The 20,184-nt window shown below is 34.0% G+C and overlaps 1 non-coding gene across 1 annotated transcript; it reads left to right on the plus strand.

Annotated features, from left to right (window-relative positions):
• Window positions 1-9,017: 9,017 nt before the first annotated feature.
• LOC110103585 lies at window positions 9,018-9,935 on the plus strand. Its single transcript, XR_003699901.1, has 2 exons — window positions 9,018-9,235; window positions 9,304-9,935. It is a non-coding gene; the product is annotated as an NAC domain-containing protein 22 (transcript).
• The last annotated feature ends 10,249 nt before the right edge of the window (window positions 9,936-20,184 follow it).

Here is a 20,184-nt window from a genome sequence, read left to right on the forward strand (position 1 = left end):
TATATATATATATCGTGATTACCATTGTCCATGTATAATCACTTAACCACGCTGTCATCCAATGATATCCTTACTATTGTCTCTTGATTAAGATCACATGACCATAGTTTCACATTTATGTCAATGCATGTTGACTTTCTCACCCTGCATTGCTACAAACATCAATGCCAACGATCGCTAATAGATCAATGTGTGTCATCGACATCAACTTTGATTCTCTACATTAGCATCAAAGTTTATACTATTCTTGGTTTCTAATTTGATCTCCATAAAGGAGAATGATTAAACAAATATAAATCTCTCGAAGATAACTCAAATGTCTCTTGCATTTACAACTCCCACTATGGAATGAATCATCTATAATTATTGTCAACATCATTGTAATAACATATTCCCTCATTGTAATAAAGGGCATTATTTGTAATTAATGGCAACACTAGTAAAATTATTTTAATTGGACCAGGCTTTGTTGATTTTCCCTTTATGGATTTTTCATGTAAAAATTCTTAAGACTTCGCAACTCTTCTTTCATCTATAAATATAAGATCTTCATATAGATACTTTAAATTCTCTCTTTTTTTACAATTATGAATTTCTTGACACGAAACAATTCTAAAATTTTAATGAAGGTATTATAAAACAAAAATATTTTTATAAAAATCATGTCTTTTCAACAATAATGCCTTATGAATACCATAAAAAATATTATTGTTGTGTCATAGAGTATTCGCGATGAAAAAGAAATACATAGTTTAACGTCTTAGCATTGTACGAAGATCCAGCACACAAGCAGATTAGATAAAGGGTGTAGCGTTCATAAGAGACACAAGAGTTTTTACGTGCAAACCCCTAAAAAGGGGGAAAACCACGGGGTCTGACCCAGTTTGAATGAATCCACTAGCTAGTATTTGCAGTTGATTACAAATGAGGCCCTTACTTGGGAGAATGACTTAACTTGATGAAACAAATGTACGCCATAAAGAACGCAATACATGGTGGGAGTTACAATAATCAACATAGACATATTTTTTTGGTTGGAAAGGACATAATCGACACTAGACAGGGGTCCGAAAGATTGTAGCTGGCGAGAGACCGGTGTTAAAAAGATCATTGTCTGATGATGGAGGTCGGAATGATCATAGTCGACAAGAGATAAGGGTCCGAAAAACTGTAGTAGAAGGGCAGTACTCTGGGAGAACTCTGAGAGTCAAGTGGTGTCCCGATAGAAGTCTGAATCTCAGGTGATGGTCCGATAGAAGTTCGAGCCTCAGGTGGTGGTCCAGTAGAAGTTCGAGCATCAGGTGGTGTCCTGGTGCAGCTCAGGAAATCAAGTAAAGGTTCGGCAGAGGTTCGGGCGTTAGTGGTGATCCGACAGAAGTTCGGGCCTCAGGTGGTGTTCTAGTAGAAGTTCAGGCCTCAAGTGGTGGTATGATAGAAGTCCGGGCCTCAAGTGGTGGTGCGGCTGAAGTCAAGGCATCACGTAGTGGTTTGGGATAAGTTTGGGCCTAAAGTGGTGGTCCGGCAGAACCCAGGGCCTTAAGTGGTGGTTTGACGGAGTTTAGGGCCTTAAGTGGTGGTCCGGCGGAGTAAAGATGTCAGGCGGTGGTCTGGCGGAGGTGAGGGCCTCAAGTGGTGGTCTAGCGGAGGTGAGGGCCTCAAGTGGTGGCCTAGTGAAGCTGAGGGCCTCAACTGGTGGTCCGGCTGAGCTCAGGGCTTCTATTGGTGGTCCGGCGAAGCAACGACGTCAGACGGTGATCCGATGAAGGTGAGGCCCTCTAGTAGTGGTCTGGTGGAGCTTAGGGCTTCAAGTGGTGGTCCGGCGGAGCAACGACGTCAGGCGATGGTCCGACGGAGCAACGACCTCAGGTGGTAGTTCGACGGAACTCAAGCGGTGGTCGAGGAGTGATGAGGCAAGAGTGATCTCCGATCTCTCTCTTGCTTGGACCCCTCCTTTCAAGGTGAGAGATCAAGGGTAAATAGGGAGTGGTTGGATGAATGACCGATATTGAATCCCTTGATCATGGACCGTTCGTCAGAAGTTTGATGGTCTTAATGATATCAAAATTTTGCAATCTTGGGCTCGCTAGTTTTGTCTCGTCGAGCCGCTCGATTCGACTATAAGCACATAATGTTTGGAAACCGTTTGGTAATCCAATATGTGGTTCGAACCTTCCAAACAGCGCTTCGGGTCCTTGATTTGGAATCATTTGGGCTCGGTTTAAGTCGAATTTGGTGTCGTTGGGTTTGTATTTCTAAAACGTTCAACTTGACTATAAGTTTCTGAAATCGAAGTTCAAATGATCCCAATTTTAATTTTGGAAGTTTCCAACTTGATTTTGCTTCGAGATTCATGCCTGATTAAGATAATTTTTGGATGACGTATCAGATATATTAGAATATTCTGATATATGTGAATGTACATACTTTTTTTTTCATGTGCTTTATTTCATGCATCATAGATTGCCCTTTAATATAAATAAATTGCTACATAATATGCCTAATTTTTAAAATGAATATAGTTAAATTATTATATAAATGATATACATATCTAATAGTCTAACGCTTCGTTTGGGATGACTTTCTTACTGCTTTTTAAAGTAGCTTTCTAATATAATAAATAAAATTTTTATGTCAAAAAGTTGCTTTAAGAAGCAGTAAAAAAGCCATTCCAAACGAACCCTAAGTCTATTATTTAAGATTTTAGTTACAATTTATTCTCCTAATTTCTAAGCCCTAAAAATAGCAAAAAAATATGGATTATTCAATTTAATATATCACCAAAATCTTCTCAATCACAAATTAAAACAAATTGTTAGCAATATTCCAAAGACACTTTCAACTTAACCCGCCCCGCCCCGCCCCGCCCCGGCCCAATTGCATCCTATAATTGATCGGCGCTGAGCAACCGCTCAAACTGTTAGCGAAGTTGCGAAGAGGCGGTTCCATTCTCACAAAACGCTTCATCTTCTTCCTCCTCCTCCGCTTTACCCGGAAACAGAGATCGGAATAAGGAGAATCCGATAATCAAATCTCGAACTTGGCCTCCATGAGCTCTTCAAATACTCCTTCTCTGCCGCCAGCTCTTCCGCTTTCCCCTTCCCTTCCACATCCTCTTCTTCCTCCTCGCTATCATTCCCACCGCTTCCGACCACCACAGCCGCCCGCCGGAGCAACAAAACCACGGGGCCGAAGAAAGCCCGAGTTTTCCAGCCTGCCCAAAGCCATTCCGCCTTGCACTGAATGCGGGAAGCATTTCTCCTCATTAAAAGCTCTATTCGGTCACATGCGTTGCCATCCGGAGCGCGGGTGGCGAGGAATCAATCCACCACCGCGTCCCCCCCGGGCTCACTTCACCGACGAGGAATACCAAGTCGCCTCCACCCTCCTTCTTCTCGCCAACGGCCCACCACCTGAAACCTCTTCTGGCGAACTTGGCGGTGCCGAAATTATCCACTCATTGTCTTCTTCCTTCGATGGCTCAATCAAAAGCGAGAAACAAAAGAGTTTTCCAAATCAATTTTCTCCTTCTTCTTCTTCTTGTTTTTGTTCGCAAGATGACCGCTTGCTGGATTTAAACTTGCCGCCGCCATTGGAGAACGGTGAAGATGCTGAAGGTGAAATCAGCCCAGTTTTGGAGCTAAAGCTTGGGATTTGAATATAAAGATTTTGTTTTTGATACTTGTATAATAAAGTAGATGGTGCTTTGATGATACTTTTTGTTTGTTTTCGTAAAATCCATCTCTTTTCTTGTCGTGTGAAGCAGGGCGAGATTGGGACTGGATTTTTACCGTTGTTATATACTAAAACATACATGTTGAAGCTTTTTCTTCTTCTTTTTTTTTTTTCGTTGGAATAAAGCTTCATTGTTTGTATATTATTGATGTTGATAAACTTTGTCAGAACTCTGTGGTTTATAGAAATAATAAAAAATCTCTCTAAAGTTTTTGTGCATTGTTCTTTTCAATGTGTTTAACGCCACTGTTACAGATTACATGATTCATTGTTCTGAAGATTCTCTCTGTTTTCTTTGATTGTTTGATGAGTAATTACTTTTTTTTTTTTTATTTGGGTATCTACTTGCTGCCACTTCAGCTTGTGAGCTGCGTGACGACATATCTAATCCCTCGACTGACCTAAAAGAGGCACCTACTCCAGATAACCTGCTGGCCCGTACTTATTGGGACCCTACTTAAGAGGCGTTGCTACTCAAGGGGATTAAAATAGGGGTTGAGGGTTTTCAATTGTACTCGCCCACTAAGCTAAGCATCGGTGGGTGAGTAATTACTTTAATATGCAATATTTTTGTCATTTGGTTTTACTTTTTTTGTTCAATTTGATTGTTTTTTATATGATATAAAGGTTTTCTTAAAGTAGATTTTAGTACAAAAATTAAAAATTTTGATACTAAAAAGAATTGCTTTAAAATAGGTATAAACATTTAAAAGCATATAATTAATTTCTTTTTAATTTTTAATTATATGATATTCATTAAATATTATTTTTCTTTTTAAATATATTATATATTATTTAAAATTTTATGTGACAATAAAATATTTAATAGTGGATTTCAAAAAAGATAAAGTATTAACTTTTATATTTTTTTATACTAACATGAAATACTACAATGTATAAATATAAAAAATATTTTACCTACCCACTACTTATAGGTGATAACTAACTCTTTTTCAATAAAATGATAGAACATATATACTTATGATTTGAAAATAAGAAATTTATCTATTTATAATTAAGATAAACACGAAATTAGTTTAACTTGATAACATTAAATTAGATTTTTTAAAATCGAAGTTATGTTTATAAAATTAAATAAATTTTATTTATTTAAATGAAGATGAATTCTTAATTTTTTATGAAGAAAAGATAATAGGAGGAATATTCATTACAGAAGAAATATGATATACTTAGATTAATTCTTTAATGAAAAATGAATGCTTGAATTGTGAGGAGATGTACAATGTTGTGAGCGAAAAATATAGGGAGCAAATTTGTATAGTCTTTTTAAGCGCATTCACAATTGAAGGAAAAAAAGCCCATAATTTAGATTTAATTCATTTGCTTGATTTATATTTTAGGATGGTTAAAAATATCTTAATTCATTAATTTTTATCCAGATTTTTATGAGTAGTTCAATAATAATAATAATAATATAAGAAGAACGATAGCTTTGTAGTTTTTTTTTTTAAATTTCTTTTTGGCATAACTCTGTGTGCCCATCTTTTAAAAATTTTAAATATAAGTTATTATTTGAATTTTCACATCATTATATTGCTATAAAAATAGGTAAGAATACCTTGGCTTGTTTTGTATGAAGACCAACTTTTAAGGCTTTATTTAGGATAGTTTTCTAACTATTTTCTTAAACAACTCTTTAGTAAAAACATTATAATTTTAAATTTTTTGTACTAAAATATTGCTTTAAAAAGCAATAAGAAAGTTATCGCAAACTTGAAGCCTTCTTAATGCTTTTTAAAGCAGTTTTTTAGTAGAAAAATTTTACTTTTTCTACTAAAAAAATGCTTTAAGAAGTTGTTAGAAAGTCATCCCAAATGAAGCCTAAGGCCTAAGGCTTCATGTTGGTCCTTTGGGATAGCTTGTGCACCGCTTTCAAAAATAATTTTCTAGTATAAAATTTTCTAATTTTGTTTTAAAAAGCAATAAAAAAATCGTCTCATACAAAGCCTAAGTCTTTAAATTTATGCTGAAAATATTGTGTTGCATACTTGCATCTTATATCAAAGAGGTGTACTAATGTCTGTATAAATTCAAGACTTTGAAGCCCATTATAATATAAAATATTTCAGAATATTTTTACTTAATCTATTTAATATTTGTTTTTTTTTTTTAATTCTAGTGTATGTACTGTTTTCTTATCTTGGAAATATGAGCTCTATTATTTGAATTTTTTACATCATAATATTATGATATTATGATATATATTGAAGTATAAATTTAATTAAAGAGTCTCGGAATTACTATTAGCATATTTTAAATGGGCCTTTTATAAAATGGGCCCTCATAGACCTGACTTGTCTGGACTTCTTAGCTGATTCTATCCTATAAAGCCGATCGTTCGATGTTAGAAAATTATATATTTAATCGAATAATATTTATAGTTTGATTAGCTATTTAAAGAAATATTTGAATAAATATTGAGTTCTTTACATAAAATTAGCTTAAAATAGCTCAAGTATTTTTAAAATAAATTAAGCATTTATCCTACTATATGAGTTCAATTATATGAATTTTTTTTCTCCATTATGTATTATTAAGAGTCAAATTCTCATTTAAATCTACTCTCATAATAGGTGTCTACGGTGGCTGATGTTTTAAGTGACCAATCAATCTAAGACGGTTCTTTCTAATCTTTCATGCCAATGGAATTACTCAATTTTTGCAAGTCTATACTGATTTAATATTTTGTCTCGAAGTGTAAGCACTCTCATCTTTGCAATACTTAACTTGAATGACCAACATTCTGAGCCATAAAGGATTGCATGTCTCACCGATAGCTTATAAAAATTCCCCTTAAATTTGAGCTAGATGTACCTTTCTATCACACAGCAGGCTCGATATATTCCTCCAATTCAATAATCCAACTTGAACTACTAATAATATCCGTCTATTTCACATTTACTTTGGACAATAGACTCAACATACCTAAAACATGAACTCTTTTATTATGACTTAATCATACAATCTCACAATCCAACAATTAGATCTATTACTACTAAAATGACTTGATTACCCAACTACTTAATCTCAATTCTAACTCCGAGCTCTAGCTCAAGCAATATGGAGGAAGTCTGAAACACTTTATCAGACATTTTATATTGATTCTCCTAATCATAAAATTTTTGTTCAGCATTTTAGTTTCTTTAGGTTGTTCAATCTAAGCGATCTTTAGCTCTTCAATGACAGAGCAGTGTACACGAAGGTGATGGATGAGGCGTTCGACAGCAAGCAACTGACACAAGTAGGTTGCTTGACGCGAGCATGAGCAAAGCAAAATGAGCCGGAGTTAAATGAGAAGGTAAATGGGGCCTTTTCTGGCCGTCATATCGTTGGAAATGTTTCCGGTGAAATTACCACTGGAAAATATTTTGTCGGGTTTAAGTAAGCTGGCATATTTTGGGCCAGAATTTCAGTTGGTAATTTCCGACACATTTTCTACCGAAAATTCTCCAAGTATACTAATATTTTCCTGTAGTGAACATCCTTAAATTTACACTTAGATTAGGGTTTTATATGATATTTAAATTATACTGATCTTAATGCATTTTGCATTGAGTTTTTTGACACATTTTTTTCCTCAATTTAACAACATTGTAAATTATAATTAAAACTCGATTTTTCTTTTATTTTTTTTAGCCACCATAAGTGGAATCTCCCTTGAGTGGATAAATTAAATTCCATTGCAAGTTTTTTTTATTGCATAAATTTCCATCGAATTTTTTTTAAAATTTTTTGAGATAATGACATAAAATGGTTTTAAACGGTCAGACAAAATCAGCTATGGTCTTATTATGGAGAGATTATTCTGTGCGGACGTCGAATACAATTCATTGTCCACAGACCAACAAAAATGGGTCACGTCAGCAGTACTAAGCCGGATACCGAGCAGTACCGAGTCAGGTACCAAACGGGAAAATGTTTCTGATAACTGTAAGACTACTCTGTCATTATCTCACTAAGATTCATTCGTACCCTTACAACCTACAATTCATACATGTATTTATACTAATTAGTAGGTGTGTGCTAGTACATGTGTTTAGCTCTGATTGGATGAGTCAGTTAAAGTTCGTGTATGTCGTTCTACTTCTGTTACTTGAGTTGAGTTGCTTTTACCTCTCTTCTTAATACGATGTCCACAGATACCCACATTCCTCATTAGTTTAACAACAACAACAACAACAACAACATCAAGCCTTTCCTCTCTTCTTAATACGATGTCCACAGATACCCACATTCATCATTAGTTTAACACTAATTAAAAATTAATTAGATTAAGCCACTAATTTTTAATAAATAAGTTAATCCATAATTATATTGCAGTCAAAGTGGAATTCTTCATCTATAAAAATATTTTAAATTTAAATTTAAAATTAAAAATATATATACATAAATAATCAGTTATCTATCATATTATATTAATCTATAAATAAATTAATATTTTTAAAATTATATTAAAATATTTTGATAAATTTGATGTAGTGAGGGGATTGTGACTTTGGGCGATCAAGTCATTAATAAGAGTACACGTTTTAGATATCTTCGAACTATTGTTCAAAATGATGATGAAATAGATGAGGATATTATCAGCAGAATTCAAGTTGGATGGTTGAAGTGAAGGAAAATTTCGGGCTTGTTGTGTGATAGAAAAGTTTCCCTCAAACTTAAGGGAAAATTCTATAAGATGGTGGTGAGACTTGCAATGCTTTATGGTGCTGAATGTTAGCCATTAAAAGAGAAGGATAATACTAAGTTAAGTGTTTCAGAGATGAGGATGCTTAGATGGATGAGTGGCTTTGCCCTTAGAGATATGATACGAAATGAGCATATACATGAAATGGTTGGAGTAGCTCGAGTGGAAGATAAGATTAGAAAGAGTCGCCTTAGATGGTTTGGTCACTTTAAACGGAGACCTTACGACGATCATGTTAGGAAAGTTGATGTATTAAATTTGACTTATGTTAAGAAAGGTAGAAATAGACATAAAAAGACTGGTTATAAAATATTAGAAATAATATTTCTTTATTAGATTTAAATGAGAATTTGACTTTTAACATGACACGATGACAAAAAAAGATTCCTGTAGCCGATCCCACGTAGTGGGACAAAGGCTTGATGTTGTTGTTGCTGTTGGGGTTTTAAAATATTAGAATTATTTTCAAATAAATATAATACATAATTTATATTAAATATAGTCCACTTTCACTTCTTTTTTTTTTTTTGCTTTTAAAAACATTTTGGTCGGATAACCTCCTGCGCAATGGAATTCCATTAATCGCCGTTCTACAGAAGAAATTAAAGAAGAATAAAAAGAAGGAAATGGAAAGGTGTGGATCGGAGAAGAACATGCCGGGATTCCGGTTCCATCCGGCGGAGGAGGAGCTTTTCGAGTTCTATCTCCGGCGATCAGTCACCGGGAAAAACCGGAGCTTTAGCATCATTTCCACCACCAATCTCTGCCTCTATGATCCCTGGGATCTCCCAGGTATATATACATATACATATGAGTTCATAATTAGCTTAATATAAATATAACAAATAATTAATTTGCAGCTTTGGCTAAGATGGGGGAGAGGAATAGTACTTCTTCGTGCCAAGGGACCGGCGACGAGGGAACGGAGATCGGCCGAATCGGACGACGGAGAGAGGTTTCTGGAAAGCTACCAGTTCCGATCGGTCCATTCGTAGTGTGGCTGATCCCCGTCGTCTCGTCTAATCGGCTTGAAGAAGACTCTTATTTACTACCGCGGAAGAGTCCCTCCAGGGACCAAAACAGAGTGGGTGATGAATGAATATCGCCTCCCTGATATTTCCAGCTCTGATTCAACGGCATCTACGCCCCCTCTGTTTCAAAATGCAACGTTAAGTAGTTTTCGTAGTTTAAAATTTTCATTTTTGCGCTGATTTTCCTATTTCTTACCATGCATCAGTCTATCATTCAGTACCATTTCTGTTGATTTCCTAACTCGATCGGAATTATTATTGTTGGCTGTAAAGAGTGATAAAGTTTAATGTCATAATTTTGTTGGAAGATGCAGCAGACAGATAAATAGTAATTAAAGGTGTATCATTCATAAAAAAACACTGGTTTTAACGTGGAAATTTTTGAAAAAAAGGAAAAAATTATGGTGCCTTATCAGTTTAAATGAATTCACAAGTGTTTGTAGTCGATTACAAATGAGTCGTTTTCTTGGGGAGAAGGTCTTGACTTGATGTAGTCAATATACATTTATATATAGTTTATTATATGGTGGGTGTTGGAAGAATCAATGCTTAAATGTTTGTTTGGTCAGCAGGACCGTAGTCGAAGAGCAATTTAGGTCGGAAGGGATAAGGTTGGGCGACGATAGTCGTGGAGACCGTAGTCTGGAGATGGTAGTTGGAGAGACCATAGTCGGTGGGGGACTGTGGTTAGAAAGATCGTTGTCTGACGATAGATCGAGGTTTGAAGGCTTAAGCGATAGAGGTCAGAAAGATCATTATATGGCGACAGAGGTCGGAATGACCGTGTTGAACAATGGTCAAAAAAACCATTTTCTAGCGACGGAGATCGGAAGGAGATTCATTGACAATCCATGTCAGGGCATATGTCTTGTAATAATTGGTGGCTGAGCGGAAGTTTGGCGACAGTCAGTGGCCGGGCATAAATTCGACAATAGTTGGTAGCCGGACGGAAGTCTAGCGAAAGTCTAACGATGGTCGAGGAGGGGCATGGTGGAAAGAGAGAGATCAAATTTCTCTTTCTTCTTCATCTTCTCCTCCTTAGTTCCCTCTTCAATGAAAATTGAAGGATATATTTATAATTTTGGAGAATGACCGACCACTAAATAGGTAGTAGATTAATAACATGTTGGGAGTGTTTTGAATGGATGGTTGATATCAACACCCTTGATCGTGAATGGTTTATCGAGTATTTGAGTGTCTTAATAATATCATAATTCAATGATCTTGAGCTCGTTGGATTTGTCTCTTCGAGCTGCTTGATTCGACTATAAGCATGTCACATTTGGAAATTGTTTGGTCATCCAATTTATTGTTTGAACTTTCTAAATGAACTTTAGGTATTCTATTTCGACCCATTTGGACTTGTATAGGGTCTGTAGAACACCAAAGGAGGAAGATCTTCTTGCAAGATCTCTAGAGAGGGAGAGGAGGAGGGAGAGGGGAGAAGAGCCGTGAGCCAAAATGCTTCAAAACTTTATTTCCTTGGCTACCTATTACAAGCCTAAACACACCTATTTAAAGACTCTTAAAGGCTATACAAATAGCCCCACAAATGGCTACATATGCCATACACAAAACCTATACAAGAAAGAATCCTAAATATAGGAACAAAACACAACAATCTACACATTGGGCCTAGATTTACAAAAATAAAAGATAACCACTGTTCTTAAAGAACAGCCTGTCGGTCTTCCTCCGTCAAAAGCGTCCACCGACATTCTAGCTCCACCCCCCGACAGATCTCATGTCGCACTGCGTCTAACGCAGCCAATCCCGAGCACCCCTAGCCCGGCTTCCACGCCCTGTGCATCCACCTCAGACATACCTTCTTGCTTGCAACTTCCGATGTCAGATCCTTCTTAAGCCCCGCTTTGAGAAACAGCCATTTCAAGATCATCAATAGTACAAAGCAGGCTCCAAAACATTTCTAGAAACCCATGCATCAGAAGCCGGCGGCATCCCTGCCCTTTGCGAAATTGAAACAACAAAGATGTTCGTCTGGACTTGCCGAGTGTTCCAACTTCGCTTGAGGCACCGGCCGCCGACTGTGGCACCGGCAACAAAAAAAATTGCCTCCGGCTTCTCCTCCGGTAGCCGGTCAAAAAACAAGCCGTCAAATCCACGCCAAAATCCAGAACCACGCCCAAGTCCGACACCGTTCTGCAATTTCTTTCGCCTGATCCGCCTCCGGTAACGTCGCCTGACGTCCGGCCTGTTCTGCCGATCTTCCAGCCGGCGCTCCCTTCGCCGAGCCCGCCTCCTCTCTTCTTGGACCGAACACCTTCCTCCTTCCTTGATCGCCGCCAATGCTCTGATACCAAATGTAGAAACTAGTGAGGAAGATGTTGTTTGATCTTCTTGCAAGATCAAGAGAGGGAGAGAGGAGGGAGATGAGAGAGGGACCGTGAGCCACAAAGATCCAATTCCTTTATTCCATGGCTTCTTTCCTAATACAAGCTAAAGCCTATTAATAGGCACAAAAGCAACACCTACAGCTATACAAATAGCTACACAAAAGCAAACCTAAATCTAGGACTAATACATAACAAGAACCTCTTTATTTGTGATAGATTTGGGCTTCATTTGGGCTAGTTTTCTCATTGCTTTTTAAAATAACTTGTTAGTACAAAAATTTCTAATTCAAAAGAAATTTTAACTAAAAAATCATGAAAACATTAAGAAAGTTATCCTAAAGGAAACATTGATTTCCTCGCTTGCATGAGAAAGTAGAATCATGGGAGGATATCTAAATTTTGGAATAATGAGATGGTGGATTTTTTATAGAAATTAATCAGATACTTAATTTCATTTTCTATTGAACTGAATCTTTATTTTTAGATATTTTCATATGTGCCTTTGTCTTCAAGAGATGTTCTCTCAAAGTAAGACAAACATTTAGACTTATTTTATGCTCCTAAACTTGTTGATATCTCATTTAGGATTATGATTAATGAGCTCAATTGAGTAATCTTCTTATAGTTTGGATGAAGCTCTTTATGGCAACCATTTTAGATTTTTTTTTTTTTTTGAACCGGCCTTAATGTGATTATGTTTTCCTTTGTTTTGACACTATATTTATTAAAGTTTTTTAACTTGTGCTTGTGCTTATAGATTTCACCCCTAAAGGTCTTATACAATACGTGTTTTTGATATTTTTTTTACCTTTTTTATATCAGTTGTTTTCTCCCATAATTCTTTTTTATTCTTTTATTTAATATCTGATTTTTAAGAAAATTAAGTTGGCTTTTAACTTTCCCTTGAAAAAGGGCAAAACATATTCAGTTAGAATTATGTATTTAATTTGGGTGGTGTTATTTCGGAACCTGAACCTGCTTTATTGCCTACTGTTGATGGCGAGTTAGACTATGTTATGGTTGTGGATGATTCTGTTGATAGAGTAGCTGACGGTTTTGTTTCGGATGCTGTCACGTTTGGTCTTTCACCAAATGCTCTGCCTTTTTTTCCCCCTGCTTTAGCATCTACTACTGTGGACATTGCATCGGAAGTTAGAGTAGCTGGTAATCCTCTAATTGAGGTTCCTGTTAATGTGGTGGATTCACAGTCTTTGGCTAATCGTTTGGGAGATTCATCTGGGGTGGACATTAGGAGTCATCTTAATTGGTTGGAAGGATGAATTTTCTGAATGTGGCATGATGTCTCCGGAAATTTGTGGGGGTTCAGACCCTGGCAACGATTTCACATTGGTTCGTGCTAGTCCTAGCATAAATGTTGCATCTCGGGGGAGATGTCGTGGGAGACTTCATGGGAGAGGTCGTCGTCGACGCTAGTTTATGTTGCTTCTTCTGATTAGGCTTTGCTCTCTTATCGGGTTTTTGTTAATTGTTTAAGGTTTGAGGGGATGATTGCGGTGCAGTTAGGGCAATGATGTGGTTGGGGCTCGCGTCCCTGTTGTTCTGCTGTGGCAACCTTTGGTTTGGCTTCTAGGTATTTGGTCGCTAATCACCTTACTGGACGGTCCTGCGTGGCTTCAGGGACGCTGGTAGCTCTGGCCGATTGCTGAGCCCGCTCCTTTGGTTGTATTTTTCTGGCTTTCTTTTGTTTTGTTCCCTACTTTGTTGTATCATTTGCTTTTTATTAATATATTCTGCTTTTGAAAAAAAAAAGTCCAATGAATTATATTTTTTTTTCTCATTGTTTTATTTATTTTTATTTTTAGGGTATCTTAATGACCTCATAATTGGATGATCTTAGCTCATAGGATTTGCACCATCGATCCGCACGATTTGACTAAAATATTTGAAATATATACTTCAAGTACTGTTTAATTTGAATTTAGTTGGACCTAAATCGAATCAATATTTGTGATGTCAAAGATTCATCTCATCTAGATGTTAAGTTCAGCTATTGGTTTTTTTTTTAAAATTAGAGTGCATATAATCTTAAATTTATCTTATCACTGCTAAGTCTATTTAAAGCCTCTGCTCTCACAGGCTGAAGTCGTTGGCCTCCTCAGCAATATTCGTCATTATTGACTGCCGGCCAACTCCTTACGATGCTTTAAATGAGTCTAATAGCCCGATAACACCATTCAAGAAGGTCCCAGTTATAGATGAAGGAGGAGCAGTCCCAAAGCAAGAAATCCAATGTCCAACGTTCCTATCATTTGCACAGGGGCTTGTTGAACCGGCCCAAGACATTCTGGCATAAATTTTGACCGGGTTCACCCAAAAACCATCTCCTTCATCTTTCACTCAAAATTTAGTTTCTATGAATAACTCATCTAGCACGGCTCTTCAGGTGGGTTTGGTTTGAAGGGAAAAAAAATAAAAAAAAATCTTTTCATTTCTTGCTTGTTTGGTCCGAAATGAATTGTACAAAGAAATAAATTTGATGAAAATCTCATGTCTATGTCTAGAAGGAAGGTTTAGTAAATATGAATAGAAAATAAGAGTTTCTTGCAACACTCTCTTAACATCCAGCAGCAGGGCTAAAAAATTTAGTGAAATTAAAATTGGCCTAAATGTGAAATAATTTCAAATAAAACAAATAGTGAAATTCAAATTCAAATTAATTCCTTAAAATATCATTTTTATATTTATTATTATTTTATATTAAATTTACATTATATCAAATATGATTTATCATCACAACTCACATTTATCTATTGATTATGAGTTTTCTCAATATTTTTATCATATTTATATTTCTAACATTTAAATTACTTTTGAACCACGTAAAATGTAAAAATATTGATATAAAAATATTTAATAAGTTTTTCATAAATGATTAAATAATTATTAGATAAATATCTATTGAGCTCTTAACAAGATACTCCTGGAACAAGAAATAAATATGTTCGAACATATTTATATTCTGAGTTAAATAATGCAATCAAATTTTGTTTAACCTTTTAAATGAATGAATATCAAGCAATTCGTCAAGTGTAGTAATTATTCTGTGTGGATGCCGAACGTCTTCCGGAGACTAATCAAAATGCATCACATCACCCCTTCACTCGGTACCGTGGCTCGGTACTGCAGCTCGGTGATGTGGCGCATTATGGTTGGTATTTGGACAGCGTACTGCGTCTGATCTCGGCACAAAATAATTTCTCCAGCCCTTGGCCTTCTTCCTTTCCAAAGTGGTGGGTGGTCTACTTCTATTGATGAGATTGTAGGAAATGGCTCTCAGGTAGGTGCTTGCTTAGTATAACAATTCAGCAACCACAATTCTTTTAGTTCGCCCAACCTGTAACCATCATCAACAATACAAGCTTCCTTTTATCATTGAAATGCTAAATATGTCATTTGAGTATAAATCACACTGCAAGCAGAGCCAAGCAGACAAAGGAAGGAAGAAATATGCAGGGCAAAGCAGCGTGGTGGAGAAGCAGGGCACATGTTCGTAACCATCTGATCAACAATGAACGGTCTGAGATGTAACATGTGCGCTCCTACTCCATCTCGACTATTTGCCCTTCATTTGCTGGCCTTGAGAAGATTGTCCAGAAGGGCTGAAGGAAACTGCAATTTCAATTTTGTTTTGTTTTGTTTTGGGTGTCTTCCATTATAAAGCCATGCTGAAATGTAAGTATGTCATTATCAATAAGAAACTCAAGCACTCGCACAACAGCACACGAAGAGCATTTTCCTTCTAGTTTTATTTGTTTAGATTGCAATACTTTGTGTCATCCTCATAATAAATATTATATTTCAGTATTGTTTTCAGGCTAAGCAGATTATAAGGTTATGCAATGAAAAAATTATTTCGATATGTTGATTGTGATAATCTTGTAGTGAGCAATTATTTCATTATGAAATATGAGCTCAACATTTATTACTTAGAGCCAGGGATACGTTCCCTTGTATCTTGCTTGAAAAATAATTAGAGATAAGTTGAGTAAACAAAATATACTGGGAAAGATCTTAAATTTTTTTAATGATTTTTTTTTTTTTTTGCTTATAAAAGTCAAAAGTTATTTCAGGAGTTATTTCAAATTAAAAAAAAAACTTAAGTAATTAGAATAGTAATATTTTATTAGAAATCCTTTTCCACTAATGAATAAAAAAACTTTTAAAAGCCATTTTACCCACCTTCCCGTTAACTGAGAGCATTAGGGGAAAATGTAAGAGAAAAAGAGAGGAGAGAGAGAGAAATTTGATTTAGAAGGTTTTTAAGTCATTGTTGTCCGCAGACTAAGTTAAGAAATTTGTTTGTCTCGAGATAAGTCACATAATATTAATCTCAATTTTTAACATACACAAATTTTATGGAATTTTCGATAAAATGTATATTTTTGTCAGCGAAAGAATGCGAATAACTTTGCACTAGTAAAACTTTCAACACGTAACTTTTGATATGTTATAGGGATTAATATTATGAATATTTTAAATATTTTTTAGAAAATTTTTACTGAGTATTTTGAAAATTGTGTAATTTTATAAATTGAAAAATAATTTAGGTACTGAAAAAATAATGTTGTAGTACAATTGATGTCTTAAAATTGTGTTTTACACAAACTTAGATATTTTAGTAAAAAATTTTGTTACCTCCCATTATAGAAATAGTGTAATTATGACACACTCAATTACACTTTAACTATTATAATATGATGAAAATTATGTATATGTGATTAAATTGTATATGCTAATAGAAATAATGATTAGCTAGAAATATTTGAGATTTTTTTCGTGTCAGGGAACATATTATTGTGACTATAAGTCATGTTTTGATGTCTGCAGGCATATTCAATTTATTTATCTATTCAGTATTATTATTTAAATAATTAGATAATTATTGTGCTCTTATTATATTTCTTAGTACATTAATTTATTAAACTATATTTAATTGTTTTTAAAATTTTAATTACATGTTTAATAAATAATTTTGAATTTTAGATCGGTTTGTGCTGTCTGCTAAGCTGTTATAGTTTATTGTGATTTTGTAATGTACCAGAATCTATTTTGGAAGAATTATTCTTCTATCGTCTAATAAACAACACTAAAGATATCTAACTTCTTTTATAAAAAATAAAAATAATTATTGAATTCAAAATATCTATATATGCATTTGTATTTATTTCTAAAAAATCATATACACTACTCATGATTTATACAATAGTATCAAAACTATTATGTCATGAGTGTAAAAATAATTAAAATAAAAAGAATCTGAACCTGAAGAAATCTTGATTAGTTTCACAGTCCTACTCATTTGTCTTAACCTGAAATTATTTAATCCAATATAATGTGCTAAAAAACCAGTAGGTCACATAAACCTACAAATGAATTTAAAGCAAGGTAAATAAGCAATATGCATGTTATGGATCAAATTATAGTGGTAGTATTCATATGATCATTGAATTAGTATAAAAATAATAAAACTCACATGCAGTGGTAATAAAAATCTATAAACGATTAAATAGTAATGTACGAAAATCAATAAATATGTACGAGTATCAAATCTATAAAATAATCTCTGTATCACTACTATCAATACGCACTATAAATAAGCACAGAGATCATAAAGCAATAAGATCAAATAATCGGTAAAAATTATCAAAAACATATTAATGTAATAAAATCATATAGGAGTGCACACAAGCTATCTAATTATTCTATATCAACATCAAATCATTATATTATGTATTTAGTATGTCACATGCTTATTATATAATGAATCAATGGTATTAAATAGTATCGGTGTCTATATTAATAGCATTAACAGTAATAATCCAATAGTAGTAGAAAAATAATGCATTAATAATAAATATGTGTAGTTATAAAAATAATGTCTTAATAACATATTTTTCAGTAGTCACACTAAACAAGTAGTAAGTCCTCTATCATTATATTTTTAATATCGTATCAATATCAGTAAATCATTGACTCAATAAATAGAGTCGTTATTGTTTGCCCGTCGACATAATAATCATATTATTATAACTATTAATTAATGTATCATGTGAATTACAAACCACAATATTTAAAGGAAAGCTCGTCAGCTCATCATCATATACAAGTTAATCTGTGTTCAACCGACATGTCAACTAGTATTTATTTATCTTTTACATATATATTATTATCACAGTATTATAATAGTAATCCCAATCATATATCCACATTTATTTTCAATACATTGCAGCAAATAAAATATAATTGATCTTAATTCACAAAGTACCAAATAGTTCTAACGGTGACAACAAAAGTCATACTGAGCAAAAAATTTATATTTTTAGAATTTAATCAAATTGTGAGATATTGCATAAAATAATATTCTGAAGCTTTAATTGAACTAAATCACTATTTTTAGATGTAAAAAAAAATTCTTAGTTGACAAAAAATATTATATTTTCAAAATCACTCAGTGAAAAATTTTAAATAAATATTCAAAATATTCATAATCTAAATTTCTATAACATATAAAAAGTTAGGTGATAAAAATTTTATCAATATAAAATTATCATCATTTTTTATAACAAAACTATAAATTTTATTAGAAAAATATAAAAATATATAATATTATTGAAATAAAAAACAAGATAAATATTCTTTACAATAAGATGAGTAAATCTCCTACCAGGCTCGAAGAATGAAAATAGCTTTACGACCTCAAATTCTTAACTTCTTTTTTCTCTCTTCTCTCTTTCTCTCTTAATTCCCGTTAACCCATTCTCTGTTTAGCCAAAATGAAGAGGAGGAAAAAGTGATTAAGCATTAAGATATTTTATAATAAATAATAATATAATATGAATTTAATTACTTAATTTATTAAATTTTCAATATAAAATTTATATAAAATCTTTTGTGTTTTCAAAAATTATAGGAAAATATTCATAAAATAGAACTTTTTATTTTAAAAAATTATGTAAAATTATCTTCCAAAATGGGCACCTAACGGTCCCAAAATCTCCACTTGTATGGATATGTATCAATTTCTTAAAGATTTTCATCAGTGCCTAAAAATTATGAAAACATTAATGTAATTAAAGCACTACAAATATCAATGTTATGACCAATACGGTTTTCAACTTTGATTTATAATGACTCCTAAAAAAATTATTTGTCTGAGTCAAAAAATGGGACATTACAGATTTTGCTTCTTGTTTTTCATGATCTAGAAAAAATAAGGAGCATGTTGATTAGTAGTTCATGATTAGATATGAGTTTGTAGACATTTCTCTATTTTAATTTTGTACAATCATGACTAATTTATTATTCAATTTTGTAACTTCTATTTGTAGCCATGTGCTATAGTTTATACATTTTGTTGAAATGGAAGAAATATTGTAAATGAGTTTATTTTTAGTGCTTGAATATTTTAGTAACTTTGCAGTTTGCTATTTAATTAAAATGAATATGTGAAGAGGATTTGAAATATTTCAAAATTAAATTTTTTGGATTTGTCTTATTACAATCTAACATGATAAGAACTATTTTGATCGGGCTGGGTTGTGACATATACTGAACTCAAAATAATCATCATGAGTTCATATAAAAAAATAGGAGTAATTGTCCCTGCCTCTCTTACTAACCGCTTGTCTAGTGCACTGCCCACCATTATTTTCAAGCCTTTTATGGATATGGCTTTTTTTTCTTGAAACAAGAAGCAGGATGTTGCTTTCTTTTGCAAGTAAAAATCGAATCTCTATCACCAAAAGTGCATGCCAAGGGTAGCACCACATCATCGCCAGGCCTTTTTAGCATGTCATCCTCTTGGACTTCACCCATGCTTCTAATTCTCTTCCTTTGATGTCAATGTCCCTTGACATTGGTATCACAATTTTTTGTTATTTCATGGAGGGATCTATGCCTTTAATGTTTGCAGCTATGGCTTAGTGTGGAACAATTATTACGTCCTTCGACCGGACACAGAGGAACGTCCGGTCGGAGGTCAAATCCCGCCAAAAAATGAGTTGTACCGAGCAAATACCGAGCAATATCAAACAATAACGAGGAATACCATCATTTGAAGACCCAATACCGAGTTATACCGAGCTAAACCGAGAAATACCGAGTTATACAAAAGTTGTACCGAGTTTTTCCTAGAAAAACTCGGTACAACTCGATATTTCTCGGTACAGCTCGGTATAACTTGGTATTGGTCTTCAAAGAGCGGTATTCCTCGTTAATATCAAATAATACCTAGTTGTACCAAGCAAATACCGAGTTTTTTGGCAGAATTTTGCCTCCAATCGGACGTTCCTCTACGTCCTTACACCGGACGTAATAAAAGTTCCTTAGTGTGGTG

The sequence above is a fragment of the Dendrobium catenatum genome, unplaced genomic scaffold (assembly GCF_001605985.2).
Source record: "Dendrobium catenatum unplaced genomic scaffold, ASM160598v2 original_scaffold_254917, whole genome shotgun sequence".
Classification (NCBI taxonomy): Eukaryota; Viridiplantae; Streptophyta; class Magnoliopsida; order Asparagales; family Orchidaceae; genus Dendrobium; species Dendrobium catenatum.